We start from the raw sequence: 27,921 nt of genomic DNA on the forward strand, positions 1-27,921 counted from the left end.
TTGGACTACAAGGAGATCCAACAAGTCCATCCTAAAGGAGATCAGTCCTGGGTGTTCATTGGAAGGACTGATGTTGAAGCTGAAACTCCGATACTTTGGCCACTTGATGTGAAAAGCTGACTCATTTGAAAAGATCCTGATGCTGGGAAAGATTGAGGGCAGGAGGAGAAGGGGACGACAGAGGATGAGATGGTTGGATGGCATCACCGACTCAAAAGACATGGGTTTGGGTAGACTCCAGCCGTTGGTGATGAACACAGAGGTCTGGCGTGCTGCGGTTCATGGGGTCGCAAAGAGTCGGACATGACTGAGCGACTGAACTGAACTTAAGAGAGAAGAATGATCAGACTGAGTTTAAGGAAAAAAATAATGAAGACAAGAAAGCTTTGGATTAAATCATTTTTTAAAGATATTGTGGCAAAGAGAAGCAAAGAAATGGGTATACAACTAACAGGAAGGGTAAGATCAAGAAATGAACTTATCCTTTCTTCAATTTCTGATCTTAAAATTTCAGTTGAGGGTAAAATTGTAATTTCACTACCAAAAAACCAGACCCACAGTAGATCCATATATGAAAATATCAGATACAACTTTAAAATAATTACAGTATATTAAGAGAATTAACTTTTTTTGGACTCCAAAATCACTGCAGATGGTGACTGCAGCCATGGAATTAAAAGACACTTGCTCCTTGGAAGAAAAGTTATGACCAACCTAGACAGCATATTAAAAAGCAGAGACATTACCTTGCCAACAAAGGTCCGTCTAGTCAAGGCCATGGTTTTTCCAGTAGTCACCTATGGATGTGAGAGTTGGACTGTAAAGAAAGCTGAGTGCTGAAGAATTGATGCTTTTGAACTGTGGTGTTGGGAAAGACTCTTGAGAGTCCCTTGTACAGCAAGGAGATCCAACCAGTCCATCCTAAAGGAAATCAGTCCTGAATATTCATTGGAAGGACTGACACTGAAGCTGAAACTGCAATACTTTGGCTACCTATGTGAAGAGCTGACTCATTTGAAAAGACCCTGATGCTGGGAAAGATTGAAGGTGGGAGGAGAAGTGGACGACAGTGGATGAGATGGTTGGAAGGCATCACCAACTCAAAGGACATGAGTTTGAGTAAGCTCCAGGAGTTGGTGATGGACAGGGAGGCCTGGCGTGCTGCAGTCCATGAGGTTGCAAAGAGTCCGACGTGACTGAGCAACTGAACTGAAATGAACTGAAGAGAATTAACAAGCAAGATTGATTACTTTAACAGTTAAATTTAACTATTTTTAAAGAACTAGGAAATTCTACGACTGAAAAAATACAATAAATGAAGTTAAGGACTCAGTGGATGAATTTTTAAGGTTAGTTCAAATATAAGGGTTCCATTTCTGTGAATAGCCAAGAAAAATTCTCTGATACCAACCATTTCAGAAATTACAACCCTAGATTAATTATAAAACAACTAGCTAAAGGCCCTGGAAAGAGACCAAGAGCAAGCAGTTCCTAAAGGGGAGTCAGCCAGAAGGGCCTGGCACTGAGTGTTCTCTCATTTTACAATTTCTAGCAGAAGGAGAGCTATCAGTCAGATCCCTACAGGATAGCTAAAACTCCAATTAAAAAAAAAATTCACACTCTTTCCTGCATGAGGAGCCAGAGCAAAGAATTCACAGCAGCCACAGAACCCATGAAGTGAGGAGGGGATCACAGACAGGAGTGGAGAGGGGAGCCCCACGCCCTCTTAAGGTTCTACATTCTCCCGGTTATCAGCATGCGTTCTTAAACTTAGAAATTCCAAAAGTGAATGTGCTAGCCTCAGTGGGCTAGAGACACCTGTACAATGGATTGGGCTCAGACAAGGAACCCTGAGCAGAAGCAGTAGGTGGTGCTGAAGAGAGAAAAACAGGGTGCCCTGTCTTTGTTGCTGCTGGGAGGAAAGAAAGAGGACCACTAGGGAATCCTCAGGGTCTGTGCAGCAGTGAGCATCCCACAGGAGGTCCCCAGCACCTCTACCTAGAGTCTTACAGCACTCAGTCTCCAACCGGTTCCCCATCCTCTCTTTTGCACCAAACTTGGAGACTTGCCTTCATGGAGTATAAGGACTCCCATTCTCGTTTCAGGGAAGAATGAATGGTGCTGTGATCCACTAAAATGAAGCCTGAATTGTTTGATGTTATCAGTTGGGGTCTGAAAAATGTACTGCTTGCCATTGTCTTTTCTCCACCCATAAATGTATTAATCATCCCCCTTTTGTTAAATTATATATATATATATAAAATAATTAAATAAATAATAGAAATATATTTATTTCTTTTATAAAGACAAATATTTATAAAAATTTTCCACACCAAATCATGGTCTGACTCTCACAAGAATTCATAGCAATAAATAATGACCACATGCTTCACACCAATTAACTCAGTTCATGTTCATAACAAAGCTGTGACAGAGGCATTACTCTTACCTTCAGGTTACATGTGACAGAACTGAGGCATAGAGAGATTAAGCAATTTATATGAGTTCAAATTATTACAAATCATTAGCAAGTAGGTAGTCTGGATTTGCACCTGGGATCCAGAATCCATGTTCTTAATTGCTGTGCTCAGTTGCTCAGTTGTGTCTGACTCTGTAACTCCATGGACTGTAGCCCACCAGCTCCTCTGTCCATGGACTTCTCCAGGCAAAAATACTGGAGTGGATACCACTTCCTTCTCTAGGGGATCTTCCCCCTCAGAGATTGAACCTGGGTCTCCTGCATTGCAGGAGGATTCTTCACCGTCTAAGCCACCAGGGAAGCCCTCTTAATCAGTACACACGCAGCTTTCATGGGCTAACAAGATTCTTCATCAGAAATGTCCAGTGTGAGAGTACATTTTCATTCCAATGGGCATTGAAAGATTAATAGAATTTTTTTTCATTTTTTCACAATTTTTCCCACTGAACAATACCTGCATTTTGTATAATCCTATACTGGTTAGAAAGCTTAAAAAGAGGTGAGAGACACATAGCAAGGGCTAGAATCAAAAATGCAGCCTTTGAGTTGTATGAGTCTAGTTTTTATCCAGATAAATAAAGAACTATGAAATATTAATACATAGTGGCTGTATAGCATCAAGAGACACTTTGAACTGGCTGAACCTAAAAATATCAAAGAACAGTGTTTCCATGGGAAAATATATTAGGATTGGCCAATATAAATTATAAATTTTTATAATTAAATTTATTGGTACCTCAGGCATATCTGTAAGACAAAAGTAGGTATTAAAGCATAATTTTGCCTCATTTATTTGTATACATGTGTAGAGTTAATTTTACATTCTCATGAATAATTTGTAACTTGTCAACTCATTTTGTGCATTCGGTACACTTTAGGGCCAAAAATCCTGATAAAAGAAGTATTTGCAGATTCTCACAATGCATACAGAGACTTGGAAACAATCTGTTGACCAAAAGACTTTGATTGGTCATGTGGCAATAGGTGGGTTTGATACACAAAAGACTTTTCAGTAGTGAATGATTCTTGGCTAAATCTGTGGGAAAATATAGCACATGGTTAAGAAAACCAAAAAAAGACAGAAAGACAGTATCAATCAAGGCATTTTTGTGCCTTTCTGCAACTTAGATCTGTGTGAAACTAGGTAGTTTGTTGGGATAAGCAACCCTGATGGAGATGGAAGAGAATCTGTCCTTTCTAAAACAGTTCTGATTGGGTCACTCTTCTGAGTAAAGCCTTTCCTGGTCTCCACCTCCTCAGGTTTGAATCCAATGCCTGCACTCTAAGGCCATCTCCCAGTTAGCACAGCCTGCCCTCCCACTCCCTAGCTATGAGGCCTGAGTTTGTCACTCTTCCAAGCCTCAGCTTCCTCAGCCCTGACACAGATTCTGAATAGAGCCTGCCTCCCACAGAGGGTAGTATGTCAGTCCAGGTTCAGTCAAGAAAGCAGAAACCACACTAGTATTTCAAACAGAGGATATTTAATACAGCACATGGAGTATTATTCAGCAGATGATCAAAGGACTGAGAAGTCAGGCAGGGAACAGTCAGGCAAGCCAGAGGTTTGCAACAGTAGAGTGTTACTACACTCCTGGGACCATAGGAACATAATTCTAGAGCATAGGATCCAGCCTCCCCTGGCAGGACTCCGTGAGCCTTTCTGGTGGGAGCTGGGCCAGCAAGAAGAACATGGGAGCAACCTGTGAGCCAGAGCCAGGGCCAGAGAGGAGATGCAGCGGCTGTGAAAGATCGGAGACAGTGTAAGAGAGGGAGAAATACTCTGACTTCTTCCTTCTCCCTGCTTTCTGTTTTCCCATCAGGGTCTTCTTTGGACCCTGCCAGCGACACTGGAAGTTAGCTACGAAACCTGAGGACTGCTAGCTCCTGTGATCCCCAGCAAAGCCAGATGATGGGAGGGAATGGATTTAAGAGCCAAAAGCAAATGACTGGCAGTGTGGTAGGGAGAACAAAATGCAGTCACCCTTATAGCCCTTGGCCCAGTGCCTAGATATTGTAAATACTCAGTAAACTAGTTATTATGAATATTATTAGTGTGGATTTTCCAGCTTTATTACCTACTCCTCATCCTAAATCCCCTTCTCCAGTCATATAAAACTGCAAGTCTTTCCCCAGTCATTCTAGGCCTCCATGCCTTTGCACATACTATTCACTCTGCCTGGAGGCCCTTCCTCCATCCCAGAGTATGTGAGGAAGGACTACAGCTCTGAGGGAACCCCAGCCTGCTCACAAAGGGTCACAGCCTGGGCTAACTGTGGTTGAGGACCTTAGTCAAGCACCACCTGGCAATCAAATGCATCACCATCCCCAGGATTACCCAGAAAAACTTCTCCCCTGGGTTACCTGTGATTCTCCCTACCCCAGGGGATACTTGGCCTTTCAGAAAATAGTATGCTGGTATGTGATGCTCAACTCAATTCTAATTCCACTTAACACACACACATTTGGGCGGTGGGACGAGGGGGATGCCATGCTGCACAGTGTGTGGGATCTTAGTTCCCCAACCAGGAATCAAATCACTCACCCTACAGTAGAAGTGCAGAGTCTTCACTGGATTGCCAGGAAATCCAACACACGCTTATTGGTATTCACAGTGCAGCTGATGCAGCTTAACACCAGGGATGCAAAGGTGGAGAAAATATAGATCTTCCTCTCAGGGATTTTACAGTCAATAGGAAAGACCGCTATCTAGAGATGACTTTAATTCAAAGTGGTAAGTGACCAGATACAAAGATATCCACAATGTAGGAGCCTGTGGGGGTGGGGGTGAGGGACTCTAGCTAGCATGGGGTTTAAGAATGGCTTCTGGGAAAAACTGAGTATTAAAGGATAAAGGAAAATAAAAGGAAGAACAGAAGCAGGGCACCAGCGGGAGGAGCAGCATGGTGTCCTGAGAAACCAAGAATCCAAGGGATGAAAGAGGAAGCTGTTTAGGGAGAAAAGGGCAAGTCATAGTGGAAGGTTTGCTTTGCAGCAGAGACGTAGGAAGCACAGGAAAGCAGGGCAGAGTCATGATCAGAAACGTGTATGGAGGCTGGATTTAGAAGTGGCAAGGGATCCGAGGTTGGCCCGAGCCTACTCTGTACTGGAGCTTAGTGAGCGAGGAGGAGGCTGCTCTAGAGAGGGCTGGAGGGGGCTTGTGGGCCATGATAAGGAGTCTGGGTTTTATTTCAAGGGAAATAGAAATCCATGTAAGGATTATAGAAGAGGAATGACATGACTTCCTTATTCCTTCCTTTCAACACATATATATATTTATACTAAATACCTACTACACAAACCCTTGTGGAGTTTCCTTTTCAGTAAGAAGATAAACCATTAAACCAGCTTTTTTTTTTTTTCTTTAACCTGTGCTAAGGGTTATAACAGAAGAACCTAAAAGAAAATCTAATCTGATCTCTAGCAGGTCAAGAAAAGATTTATTGCAGACAGGGCATTCAGCCTGAGCCTTAAAGAAAGACAGAAATTGAAAACGGTCCAAGCCACTACTATCATGTGTTCCTCTTTTCCTCTCCGGTCTTCCTTCAGAGATGTTAACACGCTGGTGGGGTGCAGCAGCAGCAGGACACCCAAGTCAGGCCACCATCAAGAACACCTCAAGACTCAATTAATGGTCACCTTGCTCCCTAAATCTATTCATCTTCTTCTGGGTTGAGTTCAATTATAGCATAAATTGTCTTCAAAAATATTACAATATGATCTGTCATTGGATTAAAAAAATACATATATTGCATATACAGAAAGGCAGCGAAACAAGGCAATGGGATTTTCCTCAAATAAATTTAATATAGGGAGGTAAATACTCAGATAAATGATTACAATTTCTATTTTGGTGCAAAACAAAAATCAAGAGCTCTCCTCGACCTAGAAAGAAAGATACGCACATGCCATTGTGAAACTCAGTCACACTATTTTACTGATTCACTTAAGAAGGTGTTGCCCATCACTTGCCAAGCATCGTGATTAAAGGCAAAAGGAAATCCCAAGTCCCTTGGTGTAGATTAAAAAAGATTCTACTGCAAAAAGAGACACTGCTATGATCAATTCATGCCTTCCACAGAACTATCATTAAGACTATATCATAGTCTTAATGGTATGTAAAATAACAGTGCATTTTACAACAATGGTGTCTTCAAATTGATAAAATATGGTAATCCTAAATCAAGGCTTTATTGTTGACAGAGAAAAGAGTTTTTAATTTTTTTAGCCACCTTTAGATTCAGCCTTAGTGACCTAGATCATGAGCTTATTACAGGCTTTACTAAAACAAACTCACCATATAGAGGAATTAGAAAGCCTGTCCATTATTGTCAAAGGACTGTGAAAAGAAGAAATACATGGCTGCAGGAAGAACTCATGGAAAAAATATGTATGATGACCACTCCAATTCTAGTGAAAATCCTAGAGAGAAATGTGTTGGCTTGAGGAGGAAGGTGAGGGCACAGTATGAAGGACTTCCCCCACTTCCTAAAACAAGGCTCTGAAAGGAGGAAACCCCCTTAAGTGATTACAGTATTGAAACCAAAGGACGTTCTGAGTTGGAGGTCTGCCTCTACTGCCATGTGGCAGGGAAGCTATTCAAAAGCTTCCATTTTCCCTTGAAAGTATGGATAAATGGCACAGGTTGGGAAGCAGGTGGCTTAACAGGGCCAGGCAATCCTGTGGTTTGAAGAAGATGATAGCTATCCCTGACTGGAGACACAGCCAGACTTCAAGGGACATTCAGCACCCAGCACAGTTGGGAGGACCACAGGCTAAGCAGAAAGAAGAGATCAAGGGTTTACCAGTTGCCAAACTAAGACACAGTTGCTGGTAGGGTGAGCAGTGGCCAGAAATATTAGGGACATTCTCTCTGTACAGAATACTCAGGGCTAAAGAGAGACCATGGGCACAGGGACCACTGCTCCTCACCACCACAAGGAGCTGGCAGGTACCTCGGTGTCTGGAGTCACCACTTTGGTGAGGAGGATGGAAAGGAAAGGAAATCCGAAAGACTTCTAACTTTTTTTTTTTTTAAGAGAGAGAGAAGGGAGAGGGGGAAGACTATTAGATCGAACTAAGTTGACTGAATTGTTTTTTCCTCATACACAATTTTTAAAAAAAACTATATTATTGTATATATCATGATTGAAATTTGTTAATTTCACTTGAGACTGTAGTCTAGAACTGTTCCTAAGTCAGTTCACAGTTCCCTACCTGGAGAATCCCAGGGATGGGGGAGCCTGATGGGCTGCCATCTCTGGGGTCGCACAAAGTCGGACACGACTGAAGTGACTTAGCAGCAGTAGCAGCAAGTCAGTTCACATAGGTCTACCTCACTCTTTTCCTGACCAAAAGCTATTCCATTCACTGTGACAGTTTATTTAACTCTAGGGAGAGAGAGTTAAGATGTATCAGATATTTTTGTTTTTTTTTTTCCAAAACGGAACTGCAGCTCACACCTTTGGGTAGTATTATTCCTGCATCAAACTCAAGTGCCTAGATCTCTTCCCTCCAGACCTCCCAGCTGTCTTCTCAGCTTCTCACTGAAGCTGGGACCAAGCCCACCAGACCAGCCGCAGCAGAGTTTGATTCCCTGCTCCCAGAAGTTGGAAGTCAAAGTCACTGGAAAAGTCCAGTGGCCTAGTTGTTATCTTCATCATCATCATCTGATGCTTACTACACCCTAGGCATAGAGTTGCACTTTCATTGGTGTTTCCTCACTGAACAGTTGGGAAATAGCTACCTGACTCAGAGCTGTTGGGCATGATTAATTACATACCAAGAGACTCAGCCAACCCCCTCCCCGCCCCAAAATGAGCTTCCCAACTGCCTGACTTTCCCTAGCTATCCTTTTGAGGTTGTGCCTCCCAGAGGGAACAAAAATCAATGTATTAGCCTCTGCCACTATTTCTTCACTTAGTTCAGAGCTCCCTAGTGGACCCAGAATCCAGCCAGTCTCTCGGGAGCCCTCCAGATTATTGTCTTTGTTGTTCAGTCACTAAGTTATGTCCTACTCTTTGCAACCCCGTGGACTGCAGCACTCCAGGCTCCTCTGTCCTCCACTATCTCCCAGAGTTTGCTCAAATTCATGTCGATAGAGTTGGTGATGCTAACTAACCATCTCATGCTCTGCCACCCTCTTCTCCTTTTCCCTTCAATCTTTCCCAGCATCAGGGTCTTTTCCCTGAAGCTGGCCATCATCAGGTGGCCGATGTATTGGAGCTTCAGCCAACAGTCCTTCCAATGAATATTCAGGGTTGATTTCCTTTAGGATTGACTGGTTTGATCTCTTTGCCATCCAAGGGACTCTCAAGAGTCTTCTCCAGATTACCCAGTGGTTTAAAGTGACACAATTTCCTCTGCTGGCATGAATCAGAACTACAGCTTCAGAGTATGACTCTGGGGATGCAGACCAAAGAAACTAAGAGTCTTCACATATCCTGAGTTGCCTGCCCATGTGGCTGTAACATGCTCCAGACGTGGGGCACTACAAAAGTTTTAAATAACAAACACTCATCACAGTTAAAAATATTTATTACTTAATTGATAGCCTCAAACTAAAATAAATATATGATCTGCTTAGAAATTACTGTGGTAAGTTGTTGTTGTTCAGTCTTTCAGTTGTGTCCAAATTTTTGCAATTCTATGGACTGCAGCATGCCAGGCTTCCCTGTCCTTCACCATCTCCCGGAGCTTGGTGTTGTAAGTAAATTTTATTGAGTTGTAGTAACATTAATTATGCATCATTCCAAGCAACTTGCATAGGTGGGTTTATTTTCTTCCTATATGTGCATTAACTTTTCAACGTGATTATTTTAATGCATTTCATTTAAATGATTCTTTTTGTTGTTCTTTTATTCTGAAAGATTGTGCTCCAAATTTGAGAAAATTGGAATAAAAGTAGTTTTATGACATTCATTGCAGTGGTTACCATTTCAAGGGACCACTTTCTGCATTAGCTGTGGCAACAGCAGCCATACCCAATAACTCCAAAATCTATACTAGCTTAACATGTGAGCCTTTGTTTCCCACATTCTAAGCAGTAGCATGGAACTGAAGGGGAGGCTCTGCCCCACATGACCAATCAGAGTCCCAGGCTGTTACAGGTCTGTCATCTTCACCAAGGTCATTCAGGGCATAGACATCCAGGGGAAGAGAGAGAAGGAGATTTCAGAGGTGTTTTGCCCCAAAGTAGGGTACATCATATATGCCCTCATTCCACTGGCAAGAATCCACTCACTGGCCACACCTAGCTGCAAGGGAGATTAAGAAATGTGGTTTACTTGTGGGTTCAGGAGGAAAACCACATGGTTTGGTAAATACCTAGGCTATCTCTGCCTCATATTTTGACCTAATAATGTCATTCCTAGACTCTATCCTAAATAATCAATCCAAAATATACATGGTTTTACACAAAGAAGTCTTAAACTATTGAAAAACTAACTGGAAGCATACAATATATACGAAAATAAAGTCTATTGCAGTCATTTGACAGATTGTATTTCACACAATCATTTTTAAAGTGATATTAGTGAGACTATGTAGAAATACTGGGAAATGCTTGAACGACAAATATGATGAAGTCAAAGAAGAGTCCAAAATTTTATATACTAAGTACTGCTGCTGCTGCTGCTGCTAAGTCACTTCAGTCGTGTCCGACTCTGTGCGACCCCATAGGCGGCAGCCCATCAGGCTCCCCCGTCCCTGGGATCCTCCAGGCAAGAACACTGGAGTGGGTTGCCATTTCCTTCTCCAATGCATGAAAGTGAAAGTGAAAGTGAAGTCGCTCAGTCGTGTCCAACTCTTCGCGACCCCGTGGACTGCATCCCACCAGGCTCCTCCGCCCATGGGATTTTCCAGGCAAGAGTACAACTATATCTAAATGTTCACAGGGCAATAAAAGATTGTAGGAAAAATGCGAATAATGCTTAAAGGTATAATAATGATCATTTAAAGTGCATCTGAGATGGGCTAGGCAAAGTGCTACCAGATTTATATGCAGCATCTCCCAAGCTAACCCCCCTATCAGACAGATATTACTTGTAGCAGACTGAGTTAGTTGCTATCATATCTTGGCCAAGAAGATGGAGCCATCCATTCCCACACTAAATCACTGGCTGATGGGGCCAAAGATGACCCAATTCTGGACGTGAGACATTAAGAGAAGTCAGCCAGATAACTTTTGAGAAAGAGTATCTTCCCACATAAAGACCAGAGCCTTGTGAGGAGAGAGCTGTGTTTCTCCCAGACTTCGCCTTTTTGTTCTGAATATGATTATGGGAGGCATTGTTTTTGAGCTAAGGTGGCCATCTTGGGATCATGACTTGACAAGCCTAATAATACTCTGGATGTCAAAGCAAAAAAAAACAAAAAACAGAGCTTGGACCCTTGATGACATTGTTAAGATGCTGCCTCAGTCCTGCAAAGCTGACCTTCAGACTTTTTTTTTAATGATTTTTTTGTTGTGAACCATTTTAAACTCCTTATTGAATTTCTTACAATATTTCTTCTGTTTTATGTTTTCTGGGGTATTTTTTGGCCACAAGGCATGTGAGATCTTAGCTCCCCAACTAGGGATTGAATCCATATCACCTGCATTGGAAGGCGAAGTTTTAATCACTGGATCACCAAGGAAGTCCTAAGACTTCTTTTTAAGGGATATAATTTTTTAAATAAATTAATCGGAATTTTTTTTATAGCTTTACATTAGCTTTTCTGGTTTTTCTTTCTTTTAATAATTTTATCTATTTATTTCTGGCTGTGCTGGGGCTTTGCTGCTGCGCAGGCTTTTCTCCAGCTGCAGCGAGCAGGGGGCTGCTCTAGTTGTGAGCATGGGCTTCTCCCTGTGATGGCTTCTCTTGTGGCTCCCAGGCTCTGGAGCACAGATTCAATAGTTGTGGCTAACGGGCTTAGTTGGTCTGTGGCATGTGGGATCTTCCTAGATCAGGGATGGAACATGTGTCTCCTGCATTGGCAAGCAGAGTCTTTACCACTGAGCCACCAGAGAACCCCATAAAAGGATATGATTTTATGTTTTTACTACTTAAGCCATTGTTGGTTGGGTGTCCTATATGTTTAGCTGAAGATATTCCCAAGTGATACTTCATCCTTCCTTTACAGACCTCACAGTCAGCTAATAAGAAATAGAACTAGGATATAAAACAGGCTGCTCTAGCTCCAAGGTCCAAGAACTCTCTACTCCAGCACCGTATAGTGGAATTAAGGCCTTCTCCCCTCCCACCTTTCCTTCAAGTTATTTCCTATACATGCACACACACTTTCAGCAACTATAGCCAACAAAATCCATTTCCCTCTCTCTTCTTGTTACCCTCAGATCCTTATCAGCTTCTCTCATTAATCTGACAGATGGTGTTTTCTGCTGCAGGTGTTTCCAAAGTGTCTGTAGATATTTTCCCTTTTGGGCATGTCTCTTGATACAGTAATTTTGTAGCTAGATGTTTGGGAAAAAAAAATGACATCTCCCAAAGCATATCTTTTTCTGGCCTTGTTTCTGACTGGGTTGAAAATCACTTCATTTTGTCAGGTTCATTGGATTATACTTGAACTTTCACTTTATTCAATGTATTCAACACTTCTGTTTTTAAACTACACTTTCTCCAATGCAGTCCTTTATTTCCTGTGTGCTATCCGCCAGCTGTTTGCTCAAAAAAAGAAAACAATCTGAAAGAAATCCAAAATGGTAACAAGAAGTACAAGGTTGAAATATCTTCCTACTGCCAAAATCGCCTTCAGATAGATTCCTCCCCACTTTGTGTCTCCATTACATATTTTCCATTTTTTTTTGCTTTATGACTCCATAAAATTAATTTCTTACCTCTGGTGACAGGTCTCCTGGCACAGGTCTCTTTTGTTCCCATTTAATTTCTACTCCCATTTAACTAGAACAAAAGAAACCAGAACACCACGTAGAGAGGATATTAACTTGCTCGTCTGGAAAAAGGGACATTCTGTCATTTACATACAGTATCTTAACTCCAAGGAGAGTCTTTGGAAGGCCCAACTGTGGTGATCTTTCAGATGATGAATGGTGTTGGATATTTTGGAGGCATGCAATCAAATACTGTGTAACAAACTTCCATAGATTCTCAGCCATCACCTATTGTCACAGAATGCATGATAGAGGTGAAATCCTAGGTACAAAAATGTCCCACTCCTAGAAAGGCAAACAACTGGTCTGCAAAAAGGAAATGACACTGATGAATTCTCTTTCCTCTAAATTCAGAGAATTAACGTGCACCTCAAGTCCAAGTCTAAAATTGTAAAGTAGAAAGACACAATTAAAAATTTTACCTTATTTACCACTCAGTGAATCCATGTCATACAGAATGAAAAACTCAACTCCTTCAAGATGAAACAAAGCACTTCAGAGAGAGTCAATGGAATAAAATTCAGTTTAAGTATTGGACACTCAGCATTTACTTTCTCCATTACTAACAAGCTGTGTGTCCTTAGGGAAAATACTTACTCTTTCTGAACAGACAGTTTTCTCACATGTCAAATGACAACAGTGATAATAACATATGTATACTGAGATTCATGGTTACAAGGTCCTTCTACATATTTTGATACAACAGCCCTGAGAATTGGGTTAGACAAATCTTTTCCCCATTTTAGAGATGAGGAACTAAGACTCAGAGAGTTTAAATGATTTAGCTGAAGTTTATGTGTGTGATTAGTAGTTCAGTCATATCCAACTCTTTGCCACCCTTTGGACAGCAGTCTGCCAGGCTCCTCTGTCCACAGGATTTTTCAGGCAAGAATACTGGAGTGGGTTGCCATTTCCTTCTCCAGGGGATCTTTCTGACTCAGAGATTGAACCCATGTCTCCTCTGTCTCCTACACTGCAGGTAGAATCTTTACCTGCTGAGCCATTGAGGAAGCCCAGTTGAATATAAGATAATACACAAAAATAGGTCTTCTAAAACCCAAATCAATGGCCTTTAGGCTAAGCTCTGTTGAACAGGAAGATACCTATGATGTTATGACCAAAATTTCAAGAAAGTAGGTTTAAATTATTTGTGTACATCTGTAGAGATTAAGTCCTTGGTTTTCATTTTCTTTTTCTTACCTGTATCATTCTTGGACAAAGGCTACAGAAGTGAAATGAGAATAATCCGACCTTCAGAAATAGGAGAAGGGGCTATATAATAACATACGAAGAAGAGGAAGAGAGAAATGACAAGTTCTGGACATGACAGAAGGAGTTGGTGAATGCTTCCAAATAAGAATTTTTATGAGCCAAGGAATTATTTTGATTCCAATATATCAGTCTCCTTTTTCTCCCTCATGAAAGGTATCTTAAGTACAACACTTTGATTAAAGGATTTTTTTGTTTAATTTTTTCCATCCCCTATTCCATCACAGACATTTTTACAATCTCAAAAGAAAATCCTGCTGTGAATTAAACTGTGCAGCCTAATCAGCTACTATTGTAAATATGTTTCCCTTTTCACTCATTATCCTCTTGGGATATACAAAAGTAATAAAATAAAATAAGTTAGTTTGCTTTTATTACTCCCCTGATCTAAACTGCTGCCCACTCTGAAAATGAGAAAGAACCAGTACATAAGATTTTTGAGAGTTGAAGAATAAAGGATTTGAATCTCAGAGTTTGGGGGTGGGGAACTTTTATTAATTTTTTCTTTGTGCATTATTTCATCTTTTTATATGTAAATGTACATTTTCTAAGATTAATTTGAGGCAGCTTAGGGGAAAAGACATATAATTTAGCCACTACAATTAAAAATAAAGAACCTTTATTTCTCTCTCCATCTAAATTTTCAAGGAAAACTTACAGTGAATGCATCTCACTTCAAAAGCAAATAATAGTAGGAACATATATTGCATCCTAAATACAAATTTTATAACTCCAGAAACTTATTACTAGTTTAACTAACAGTCTACTGGTATCACTGAATGAGGTGAGCAACATTAAGCAGTTAAAGATTTTGCTCCTCTGAAACTAACGTTATTGCATCATCAATTTTACGAAATATGATACATGCCTAATTATAGAACTTAAAATATTTAAGGATTGTAGTTTTTAAAAAGTTGAATAGATTGTTCCCTTTCATCTTGGAGACAGAATATGGGTTGTAGATAGGAACATTAAACCAAGTCTTGATTGGACAGCAGAGTCAAATGAGATGAAGGCATCTCTTCCATGTCCATCACAGAATGTTTTGTGAATGAGATTTGTTTTCAAGGGCTTTTGAATAAAGAAGATGGGATGACTAACTAATTGCAAAATAGAGTGTGTGCTTAGTTGCTTAGTCATGTCTGACTCTTTGCGACCCCATGGACTGTAGCCCACCAGGCTTCTCTGTCCTGGGATTCTCCAGGCAAGATTACTGGAATGGGCGCCATGCCCTCCTCCAGGGGATCTTCCCAACCCAGGGATTGAACCCGGGTCTCCTGAATCGCAGGTGGATTCTTTACCGTCTGAGACACCAGGGAAGCCCTGCTGAATACAGAGAGTTTATTAAATGGCATTGTGTTGGAGGTGGCAGTAATTGAACTAGTGCAGTGGTCAGTCAGTCTGACATTGGTTGGCAGCGAGTGAAATAACCAACTTCTCATTGCTGATGGAGAGAGAAGATGGGGAGTAACTATGCGAAGTCTGCCTACCAAAATGCTTCAGAGGACTTAGCCCAGACTCTGAAGAAGAGGCTCTGCCCATTTACATGTGTTCATGCTAAGTCAATTCAGTCATGTCTGACTCTGTGCAACCCTATCGACTGTAGCCCACCAGACTCCTCTGCTCACAGGATTCTCCAGGCAAGAATACTAGAGTGGGTTGCCATGCCCTCCTCTAGGGGATCTTCTTGACCCAGGGGCCAATCCCGCATCTCTTACGACTCCTGCATTGGCAGGCAGGTTCCTTTTACCACTAGTGCCACCTTGTTGTTCAGTCACTCAGTGGTGTTCCCCTCTTTGTGACCCCAAGGACTGCAGCACGCCAGGCTTCCCTGTCCTTCACCATCTCCCAGAGCTTACTCAAACTCATGTGCATTGAGTCGGTGATGCCATCCAACCATCTCATCCTCTGTCACCCCCTTCTCCTCCTGCCTTCAACCCTCCAGCATCAGTGTCTTTTCCACTGAGTCAGTTCTTCACATTGAGTGGCCAAAGTATTGGAGCTTCAGCTTCAGCATCAGTCCTTCCAATGAACACCCAGGACTGATTTCCTTTAGGATGGACTGGTTGGATCTCCTTGCTGTCCAAGGGACACTCAAGAGTCTTCTCCAACACCACAGTTCAAAAGCATCACTGCTTCGGCCCTCAGCCTTCTTTATGGTCCAGCTCTCACATCCATACATGACTACTAGAAAAACCATAGCTTTGACTATACGGACCTTTGTTGGCAAAGTAGTGTCTTTGCTTCTTAATATACTGTCTAAGTTTCTCATAGCTTTTCTTCCAAGGAGCAAGATTCTTTTAATTTCATGGCTGCAGTCACCATCTGCAGTGATTTTGGAGCCCAAGAAAATAAAGTCTATCACTGTTTCCATTATTTCCCCATCTATTTGCAATGAAGTGAAGGGACGAAAGTGGAAGAGGAGAGTGAAAAAGTTGGCTTAAAGCTCAACATTCAAAAAACAAAGATCATGGCATCTGGTCCCATCAATTGATGAAGGTGAAAGAGGAGAGTGGAAAAGCTAGCTTAAAGCTCAACATTCAAGTGTTTGAAGTGATGTTGCTTCTTGACCTGGATTCAGGTTTCACAGGATGCAGGTAAGGGGGTCTGGTATTCCCATCTCTTTCAAAACTTTCCACAGTTTGTTATGATCCACACAGTCGAAGATTTTAGCATAGTCGATGAAGGAGAAGTAGATGATTTTCTGGACTTCTCTTGCTTTTTCTGTGATCCAACAGATGTTGGCAATTTGATCTCCGGTTCTCAGGGTGAAAGAAAGGACAGCACAATCATAGTGATTTAATGAAGAGAGACAACCAAATTCAGATAACTTAATGACAGTTAAATATTTGCCCGCATTTTCCTCTATATGTGCATTAGTCAATTTTAATTCTGTTTGTGAAAGTTGATGGTATAAGTCATTCTAAATATCAGAATGCTATAAGGATAAAAGGGATAAAGTATTAACAACAAAATTTCAAGTAGAATATTTGTCATAATCAGGGTCGCAATGATATGTGAAGATTTACTTCATATTTCAATTCAGTAATGTAGGATTTAGTCTCTTCTAATTTTCATTATCAGAGTTAGAAAATAAATAGCTACTTAACTTTGTTTATTCAAAATACCAAAATCTCTGAAGAAAAACAAGTAAGCTAACATTTTTCTATAGAAGCAGAAATGACAAAAGATAGTAATTCTATAAATTCAAATGGAGCATTGATATTTATGATTATTACTTTGAAATTTTCATTATTTCGTAATTCTTAGCCAGATCTGATAAAATCCCTTTAACTTTCTCTCTCTCTCTGACCACTATTCTTCCAGTTCTTTGCTCCTCCAAACCAATGTCACTACTTCCTACCTCCCAGAGAGAGCTCCAACCCCACAGTACACACTCTCTGGATCAAATATACCAGGTTTCTATACCCATAAACAGCCTAGACAGACCCAATTGTTCCTACATTCTACTATGCTATTGACAGACTTCTCAAACACACTTTTCTTCCCCCAGAGATAAATCCAATTCTGAATTGTGTATGCTCCTACACATGGCAGCCAGGTGAATCCCTACCAGAAGGAATGCATTCTCCCACTTCAGGCATTACTCTGTCTCAGATGTTACTGGGCTCAGGAAACATAGGAAGTGACTAAAGTGCCTGTCTCCAAGAAGTTCAAAGTCTAGGAAGACAGATCAATTAACTAAAAATTATATGAGAGACGAAAATAAGATAACTTTACACGTCTAGCAGAATGGCTAGATTTTAAAGGTCTCGCAACACCAAATGCTGGTGAAGATGTGAAGCAACACATTTTTTGTAGGATTATAAAATGGTAAAACCACTTTAGGCAAAAGTTGGCAATTTCTTTTAAAACTAAGTAAGGAAATCAATCCTGAATATTCATTGGAAGGACTGATACTGAAGCTGAAGCTTTTTTTCCTCACCTGGTGTGAAGAGCCGACTCATTAGAAAAGACCCTGATGCTGGGAAAGATTGAAGGCAAGAAGAGAAGGGGACAACAGAGGATGACATGGTTGGATGGCATCACTGACTCAATAGACATGAGTTTGAGCAAGCTCCGGGAAATGGTGAAGGACAGGGAAGCCTGGCGTGCTGCAGTCCATGGGACTGCAAAGAGTGGGACATGACTGAGCAACTAAACAACAACAAAATATTCTATGACCATAAATTCCAACCCTAGCATTTACCCAAAAGAACTGAAGACATATCTCCAAAAACTTGTACAAGAATATTCATAGTAGCTTTATTTATAATAGCCAGGAACTAGAAACAGCCCAAGTGTGCATCAGTTAGACGATGGATTTTTTTTTAAAGCTGTGATATACCAAAACAATGGAATACTACTCAGTAATATTTTGTAAATGAACTTCTAATACATACAACAAAACTCTGAATGATATGTATTCTGAATTATTTGGAAGGCAGTATATTGATATCTGCAAATTACTTTGAAATGCATTTTTAAAAAAGATGTATTGATGGTTGGATAGTGTTGCAACAAAGTAAGCAGAGTAAATGTTATTTGCAAAATCATGCAAAATTCTTTCAGCTTTTCTGTCTGCTTGAAAATTTTCACGACAAAATGTTGGGGAAAATTACGTGAGAGCATAGAAGATACGTAAATTACAGAGATGCCAAGAAAAAGATATTTTACCCCAGCTGTGGAGAAGAATAAAGTAATGTCAAAGATGACATGAATGAGAAGGTGATGTCTGAGATGTGCTGAATGAATAGGCTTTCACCATGCAGGAGAAGCAAGTTTGGTTGGCTCCTAACAACCTGATCATGCTGGAGAATGCATAAGCACATCCAGAAGAGGGATCAGAGGTGGGGATAACATGAGAAGTAGAGGCCATATCATAGAAAGTTGAGTGTGCTGTGCTAAGGTTTATCCTATAATTGATGGGGAATTATTGTACATTTTAAGCACAGTTTATGGGATGATACAACTTACACTTTAAAAGGATCACTCTGAAAATAGTGTAAAAAAGAAATGTCCAACTATGCGGCTGGAGGCAGGAAAATGAAGACAAAGCATGTTAATGTTGCAATAGCTTTAATAAGAGGTAGGAGTAGCCTGATTGAAGCCAATGGAAGTGCAGGTGGTAAGGAAGTATAGGATTTGGAAACTGTTTATGATGTAAGAGTGACAGGAGATTAAATGGAGAGAGTTTGTGACTGAGTTGATGTGTGGAATGAGAGAAAGAAGAGTTAAGAATGATCCTAAAGGTCCTGAGTAAATAATGATAAAATATAAAAGGTGGAAGGAGCAAGTTTTAGGAGAGAATATGCATATAATGGGGAAATGCTTATTCTCTAACGCCTATCTGAATGTCCAGATAGACTTGTTCAGGAGGTTATTGAACATAAAGCCTGGGCCTCAGTAAGGATATGAACATTACATTGATTGATTTTCTTATTTCCTTTTTATCATCTACTTACCTCTACTCATTCCAAAGAAAATTTTGGAGATAACAACCAATACACATTTTAAAACCTCAAATTGGATGCTGGGAAAGATTGAAGGCAGGAGAAGGGGAAGACAGAGTATGAAATGGTTGGATGGCATCACTGACTCAATGGACATGAGTTTGGGTAAACTCCAGGAGGTGATGATACACAGGGAGGCCTGGCATGCTGTGGTTCATGGAGTCACAAAGAGTCGGTCACAACTGAGCGACTGAATTGAACTGAGCTGAATCTCTAACTCATTCCAAAGAGAATTTTGGAGATAACAACCAATACATACTTTAAAATCATTAAACTGGATGTGATCTGGTGTATGACTGTGTGTGCATGTGTATGTATGCACACACGCACGCACACTCAGTCATGTCCAATTCTTTGTGACCCCATGGACTGTAGCCCACTGTCCATGGCTTCATTCCATGTTTCCTCTGTCCATGGAATTTTCCAGGCAAGTATACTTGAGTGGGTTGCTATTTCCTTCTCCAGGGGATCTTCCTAACCAGGGATTGAACTTGTGTCTCTTACATCTCCTGCATCGGCAGTTGGATTCTTTACAAGCTGAGCCATCGGGAAGTCCCCTGATGTATGACTGCTGCTGCTACTGCTAAGTCGCTTCAGTCGTGTCCGACTCTGTGCGACCCCATAGACAGCAGCCCACTAGGTTCCTCTGTCCCTGGGATTCTCCAGGCGAGAATACTGGAGTGGGTTGCCATTTCCTTCTCCAATGCATGAAAGTGAAAAGTGAAAGTGAAGTCGCTCAGTCGTGCCTGACTCTTAGCGACCCCATGGACTGTAGCATACCAGCCTCCTCCGTCCATGGGATTTTCCAGGCAAGAGTACTGGAGTGGGGTGCCATTGCCTTCTCCAGGTGTATGAATAGCCTTGTACAAACTGCAAAAGGAAAAATCAACGGCTGTTCTACAACCACTTATAGACAGTTAATGTTTTCCTCCTGGGGATACAGTCTTCTGTGCATCCGTGATATAATAGAAAGAACACTAAACAAGAGTTTGGAAATGTTGTTTCTGGTTCCAGCTTTCCCTTTAGCAGTTGACTCTGAGCAACTTGTTTAAGCCCTCAGAGGCCTCCAGCGCAAGACAACTGAATTATTTGACCTCTGTGATCCCTTCCAGATCTCAAGTGGGAATTTTCTTTGAGCTATATTTCATGGATTATTATCCCGGCCCTTTTCCTCTCCAGTGACCTTCACTTGGCCTCCAAGGTACTATTTAGCACTTCAACTTGAGAAGGGGAGAAAGAAAGGTTGGGGAGAAATGTATGTTCTGTTGCTTGGATATTATGATAAGAAAATATTAAAAACAGAAAAACTGACATCACTAAAATTGATGAGGTTTGGGTTTATGCACATTCTCCCCATCCAATGAGGTCATAGGTGGTTCTGCAACAAGAAAGACTATTTAAGGTTCATTTAAATATAAATGAGGATGGCCTTATATTGTGGCTTTCCTATGCATTTCTATCAATGTTTGGGTATAATAAAAAGAGTATTCAGACAACTTCAGTTTGGCTTTCAAAAAAGAAAACAATGAATCATACATCCAAACACAGTTTTCTCTTTAAATGTGATAATCACAATCATAAAATTTAAATGACTTATGACCAAATAACCTAAAAACAGAATTGCAATAAAGCTACAAACAAAACATTGAGCAAAACTATTGCAAAATTCCAAGTACAGTCAACACACTATGCTCAAGCCATGAAAAACTTCATGGTACACTGTGAATGAGCTTTATTTTGGTTTTGAGGTGCATGTTTCCAATGGCCTGCAATGCTCTTTCCCATCTCCTCTGTCTGGAAAATGCTTACAGCCACTGTTTTCAAACTTGTGTGTATCAAATCCAATGGAAGTCTTATGAAAATGCAAATTGCTGGTCCTTCCCTAAGAATTTGTCATTTACGTCTGGGAAAGTCTCAGGAACTGACATTTCTAACAAATTCCTAAGTGATACTTATACTGCTAGTCCAGGAATCATACTTTAAAAACCCCTGGCCCTGGTCTTCCCAGATAATGAAGTGGTAAAGAACCTGCCTGCCAATTCAGAAGACAAGAAAAGTAGGTTCAGTCCCAGGGTTGGGAAGATCCCCTGGAGGAGGGCATGGCAACCCACTTCAGTATTCTTATCTGGAGAATCCCATGGACAGAGGAGCCTTGTAGGCTACAGTCCATAGGGTCACACAGAGTTGGACAAGACTGAAACAACTTAACACGCAGACATGCACGGTAGAAACCAACATGACACCATAAAGCAATCATCCTCCAATTAAAATAAAATCAAGACCTATGAAAGAACCACTGGCCTTGGACTTCCATGGTGGGCCAGTGGTTGGGAATCTTCCTGCCAACGCAGAGGGTGCAGATTCCATCCCTGGTCCAGGAAAATTCCACATGCTTTGGGCTTCCCTGGTGGCTCAGAGGTTAAAGTGTCTGCCCGCAATGCGGGAGACCTGGGTTTGATCCCTGGGTCGGGAAGATCCTCTGGAGAAGGAAATGGCAACCCACTCCAGTATTCTTGCCTGGAGAATCCCATGGACAGAGGAGCCTGGTGGGCTACAGTCCACGGAGTCGCAAAGAGTCGGCCACGACTGAGCGACTTCACTTTTCACTTTCATGGAGCAGCTAAGCCCTTATGCCACATATACTGAAGTCTGCACGCTAGAGCCCATACTCCACGACAAAAGAGTAACCTAAGCCCTGCTCTCTGCAACTAGCAAAAGCCATTCATGTAGCATGAAGACCCAGCACAGCCAATAATAATATAAATAAATGAATAAAAACAAAATAAAAAACATTGGCCCTACACTTACTTGTATTTCAAAATCCCAGCTCAAATAAAACTCCCTGGATGAAAGTAGGGTAGAGCGGAAAAAGCTTTCACTTTCCAGTTTTCTTCCCAGAAGACTACAGACAATTCTGTACTAGAGCTAGATTACAACTCTTATCCTGAATCTGCTTCCATGTCTCCACCCTACCCCCACCCTGCTCCTTTGAAAGTTTCTGGAAAGGAAGGCTCAAATCTTATTCATACTTTTATGTTTCCCAGTATGTAGAACAGTGTTTGTCCCCACCAGATACTTAATCAATGGAACAAATAATAATAATAATAATCAATTAATAAATGTATGTATAAAAGAATGGCTATGAAAGCACTTTTACAATTGAAGTGCTATGAAAAACAATGCAAATGAATCTTCTCAAGATCCAATTAAAATACAGATTCTGATTCAGAAAGTTTGGGGTGGGACCTGAGAGCCTGAATTGTAAAAGTTCCAAGTCAAGAACTTTCACAAGCACACTTCAGGTTACAACTACTATAACAGTAGTTCCCAGCCTTGACTGTACATTAGGACACCTGTAGACCTTTGACAACATAGTTTCTAGTCTGCTTCCCAGATTGATTAAGTCAGAATCCCTGGATATGGGTCTCAGGCATCAGGGTCTTTTCAAACCTCCTCAGTTATTTTAATACACAGCCAGAGCTGTGAGCAGTTGATATCTATAGTAATCACATATGATATAGTCACCTTACATTAAAATCTAAATTTATGTGATTCAAATCATGGCAATTTTTTGTATTATTTATGATTACATTGATATTGATAATATTAATTATATAATTTATTCTCTTTAATCACTTTTTAACATTATAAAATCATCTTATTATTATCTGGCTGCTGCTGCTAAGTCGCTTCAGTCATGTCTGACTCTGTGTGACTCCATAGACAGCAGCCCACCAGGCTCCCTCATCCTTCGGATTCTCCAGGCAAGAACACTGGAGCGAGTATTTCCTTTTCCAATGCATGAAAGTGAAGTCGCTCAGTCGTGTCCGACTCTTAGCAACCCCATGGTCTGCAGCCCACCAGGCTCCTCCATCCCTGGGATTTTCCAGGCAAGAGTAATGGAGTGGGTTGCCATTGCCTTCTCTGATTATCTGGCAGATATCATTATTTAAACCCAGCCAGAAAAGAAATTTCTGACAGCTTTTAAAATAAAGCTTTATTTAATGTTTACTTAATGTTTCTCAAACCATGTATTTTAAAAGACCAGTTATTATTTTCGACAATTATAATTATGATATATATTTTTCTTAGAAATAGGGCAATGTAACCCAAAAGAAAGTGCCTTTGACACTGATTGATGTCAAATGTCAGATTTCAGGGCATCTGGCCCTGAAATGCTGGCTTCCAGAAAGGACCATTGTTTTCACAGTCTGTCTTAAAGAAGCAGAGTCAGGATTTTTTTTTTTTAATCTGTTTAAGAAAAATTATCAAATAAAAATCCATATTTATACAGGATATACATAACAGAGTATTCTTTCACACTAACGAAGAAAGATCTTAATACATACTTTCAACTACGAAGTCACCAGAGTGCTTTTAAAATAGAATCCAATCTGCAAATCAGCTTATAACAACTTTTCACAAACTCAGCCTTGCCATGATGTAAAGGAATGCCTCTATGGTTGACTTTGATCCTGGTGTTTAAAAAAGCAGCCCCAATAATACTAAACTTTCCAGAAATGGGGTGATCTGTTTTGATATTCCTCTAGAAATAAGCTGCGTAATCCATCCCGGGTCCCTACCACCCAGGCTACAAGCAGCAGGTTTTAGTGCCACCTCTTCCAGAAGTGTGTGGAAATGCCATACACAGTACTCAGTAGAGATACTTGGCCAGTGCTGCAGACTCCAGTGTTCTGTACCTGATTCTGAGGAAAAGAAAGAGAAGCTCAATTATCCATATGCACAAACCAAAGCTGAGTTCAGGGAATTAGGCCTCTATCAGGCCTCTTGTTTTTTAAGAATAAAAGTTTGGAATGAAAAGCTTTGAAAAACTAGTAGTTGAAACTCTTCATTAAGTACAATTCTTAAGAGTTGTACTTTTTGGTTTTCTGATAATCTTAAATATCCAGGCAATTGTAATCATCAAAGACATATTTGAAACAGCATGACTTGCATGTAAAAATGAGTAAGAACAGTGCCAAATTCAACAAACTGTGCTGTCAGAAAACAACCACCTGACAGAAAGGAGACGTTCCAGAAAGAAGCCCAAGAGCTGTCTGCACACAGATTTCCTAATGAACTAAAGTTCTTTTGCTTATGGCTAAACTCAAAACACAGAGGTGCTTAGAATGCATTAAGGAAAAGCAGTGTGAAATCTAAGATCTGACTTTTATTCTCTCCGCCTTAATCCAACACCTTAAAATTCAGTGTCCAGATTTATCTTTTTTCTGAAACTTTCCTTAGATCATCAATGGCATCCTACAAAAAAGAGGTGCCAGAAGTCTGAAGGATATCTTTTTAAAAAATAATTTCTGATTTTCAGCAAAGTACAGAATGTGAATTTTATAAAACCAAGGTGAGTGGTAGGTAAGCCCACTATTGATTGTAGGAAAAAATCTAGAATCAATTATTTTCAAAATATCAAGCACTTAAAGAGGAAGTTGTGATCATTAGGAACTACCTTGATTTCAAGAACACTCATGACAGGATTTTTTCCCCTAAGATTACTGGTATGGTAGCAATCACAGACCTGCTGTAGATATTATAAATCTGCATTTCAGCCATCATGATATCCTTGTGGACAAAATGGATAAACATTAATCACTTTAAAGCTTGGGTAGAGCCAAACCCAAAGAATGCTGAGTTATGAATCAAAATCTCTGCAAAGAGATTTTCCAAAAGCATTCCACAAAGTTTTATCCTTGTTCTTAAACTAGTTCATGCTTTTACTGGCAACTTGAATGGGGGTGATTGTGGCCCAATGATCAAATTTTCAGACAACTTGAAGATGGAAAAGAGCAATAACGGTAAAGGACTAAATGCTGAATCATTTCAGTCATGTCTAAGTCTTTGTGACCCCATGGACTGTAGCCGGCCAGGCTCCTCTGTCCATGGGATTTTCCAGGCAAGAACATCGGAGTGGGTTGTCCTTCCCTTCTCCAGGGAATCTACCCAACCCAGGGATTGAACTCTCATCTCACATCTCCTCCATTGTCAGATGGGTTCTTTATCACTAGCGCCACCTGGGAAGTCCTGGTCAAGGACTGAATAGATTACAAAAAGATTACAACTGCCTGCACCAACTGTCCAGACCTAATTCGACTGAATTTAACAGGATGAACATCAAGTTCCCTGATCCAGCTCATCTACTTCTCAGAGCTGATGAATGGGAGGAATACCAGGAGGTTGCTCAGGACAGAGTCTGGCGCATAGCTATATGCCCCAAATTTTATTATTATTGTCTTATTATTCATTTTTATTTTCTTTAGTTCCTGAGGCTCTGCCAGAAAAACAAATCGTTTAAAACAAGTTTCAGACAGTTGAAGGCTAGAGTCATGCCCTTCATTTTGTGCCGTGTTTCTACTCTGGTGAATGCATGAGTGGATGCCATCTTGCCTCTCTTGCTGAATCAGGGGAGAAGAGAGATGCCAATCATGTGCTTGACTAATAATCTGACCTCCCACATGCTCTTTATTTGAACTTTCCTGAGCTGTCTGCTGTATAGTTATTTCGAAGCAAATCTGAAAAACATTTTTAAACAGAATGTGCTCTGCTGTGCCTAGTCACTCAGTCACATGTAACTCTTTGCAACCCTATAGACAGTAGCCTGCCAAGCTCCTCTTCTGTGGGGATTCTCCAGGCAAGAATACTAGAATGGGTTGCCATGCCATCCTCCAGGAGATCTTCCCAACCCAGGGATCTAACCCAGGTCTCTCATATTGCAGGCCACCATCTGAGCCACCAGGAAAGCCCTTTAAACAGAATAGCTTTTTATTCAGTGCTTCCTGTGTAGCTAGCACTCAGAAAGGTATCCATAGGTAGAGTATCTCTATACTTCACCAAAACCCAATGAGGCAGGTATTATTCCTTCCATTTTATGCATGAGAAAACTGCAACTCAGAAGATTACAGACTTGTATGTTCAAAGGTCAAGTCCCTTGGTTGCCTTCTCTCTCTCTTCTTGAAGTCAGATAACTATCCTCAAATACTTTAGCCATCCTGGTATGTGCTGTATTCTCAGTCGCTCAGTCATGTCTGACTCTTTGCAACCCCATGGATTATAGCCCCCCAGGCTCCTCTGTCCATGGGATTCTCCAGGCAGGAATACTGGAGTGGGTTGCCATTTCCTACTCCAAGGGATCTTCCTGACCCAGGGACTGAACCCACATCTCTTGTGTTTTTTTGCATTGGTAGGCAGATTCTTTACCACTGCACCAGCTGAGAAGCCTCCATCCTGGAATGGTAGCCCCCAAGCCAAGCCCCAAACCACCAAATTCCAAGGCCATCCCTTACTTTAGTAGAAAACTTCCACATGTGCATTTCACACTCAGGACAGAACAGTCATAGATCCTGGTCACTGAAAATCAACCAATCACAGTTGTGGGAAGGCACCCTTAATTGCGAAAGAATTCTTCACTGAAGTCCCAATTCTCATCTGTCTGGACTCACAAAGGCCATTCCTTATTGACAGTGACCGTGTTCACCATGGTCACACTAGGACTTGAGAACTAAGGTCATCCTCTCCTGTGGCTTTCCTCTTCCAAAACTTAAATGATCCCATAAGGGAGAATACACTTCTGGTTAAAAACTGCCTTTGAGTTCCCAAGTTACCCCATTGTATGAGGTGAGGGGCTGATTTAATTGAGTTATATAGTAAGTGTCATGACAATATGCAGTGGAAGATTCATTTTCAGGGTGATTCCATTTAGCAAGTAATTAAAGAAGACGTTAAAGACATCTCCATCACCACAGGATCACAAATTGCTTATCCATTGAGAGTAAATTCAAACATATTCAAGGACATCTCACATGAGAGATCAGAACTAAAGCAGGCAGGATTCCAGGCTGACAAATCAAAGCCAAGATCCCAAATCTCTGGCATTCTGGATTCTCCTTTTCTTTAACAATTAAACGCACAGCCTGAAACCCCCATTATAAATACTATAGTCAAACCAGATCTCTGGTGGGATTTTCATTCATTCATCCCAACAACCTCTTCCTGAGCGACTACTGTGTGTCAAGCTCTATTCTAGGCAGTAGAAATAAAGCAAGAAATATCCAGGTTTAAAAAAAGTTCCTGGGACTTCCCTGGTGGTCCAGTGGTTAAGACTCTACCTTCCCAATGCAGGGGCCCTGAGTTTGACCCCTGGTCAGGGAACTAGGTCTCATGTGCAGCAACTAAGACCCAGCAGCCAAATTTAAAAAGAGAGAGCTACATGTTCAACAACAATGACAACAACAAAAAATCCAAACTATATGTTAAAAAAGAGAGAAAGAAAACTCCTGCCCTCATGGAGCTTATGTTGTTTGTGTGTGCTGAGACCAAAGAAGTTGGAGTGGGGAGGGGCTGTTTTCTTCAGAATGAGTCCATTCTGAAGCCTGTAGTCCCCTGTATCCTGGTAGCTGCTGCCGTCTCTCTCTGCCCTAGTGCAAAATACCACCCTTACTTTATTCACTCCCCACAGAGAGCCACTAATACAAGTTGGTGCATAATAGGTTTTTATAGGTGAAGGGTAGCAGAAGGAGCATATCATAGCATAATGAAATACAAGCAACAACTTAAAATGTAATATTAAATATTGCTGATCTAAAAAGCTACTACCTATTCTCCCTCGTGGGCTGTTTCTTGCTGACCGTATTCTCCCTCAGGCTCTGGCTTGTTGCCATCTTCTCCCATCTCTCTCTCCAGATCTTTTTTGCCAGCCCCTGATTCTCCTAGCTGCCAGCCTCTGACCTTCAATTTCCTTTTACTTTTCTCATGCAAAGCAGTTC

Source organism: Capricornis sumatraensis, chromosome 2, assembly GCF_032405125.1.
Source record: "Capricornis sumatraensis isolate serow.1 chromosome 2, serow.2, whole genome shotgun sequence".
NCBI classification, from domain to species: domain Eukaryota; kingdom Metazoa; phylum Chordata; class Mammalia; order Artiodactyla; family Bovidae; genus Capricornis; species Capricornis sumatraensis.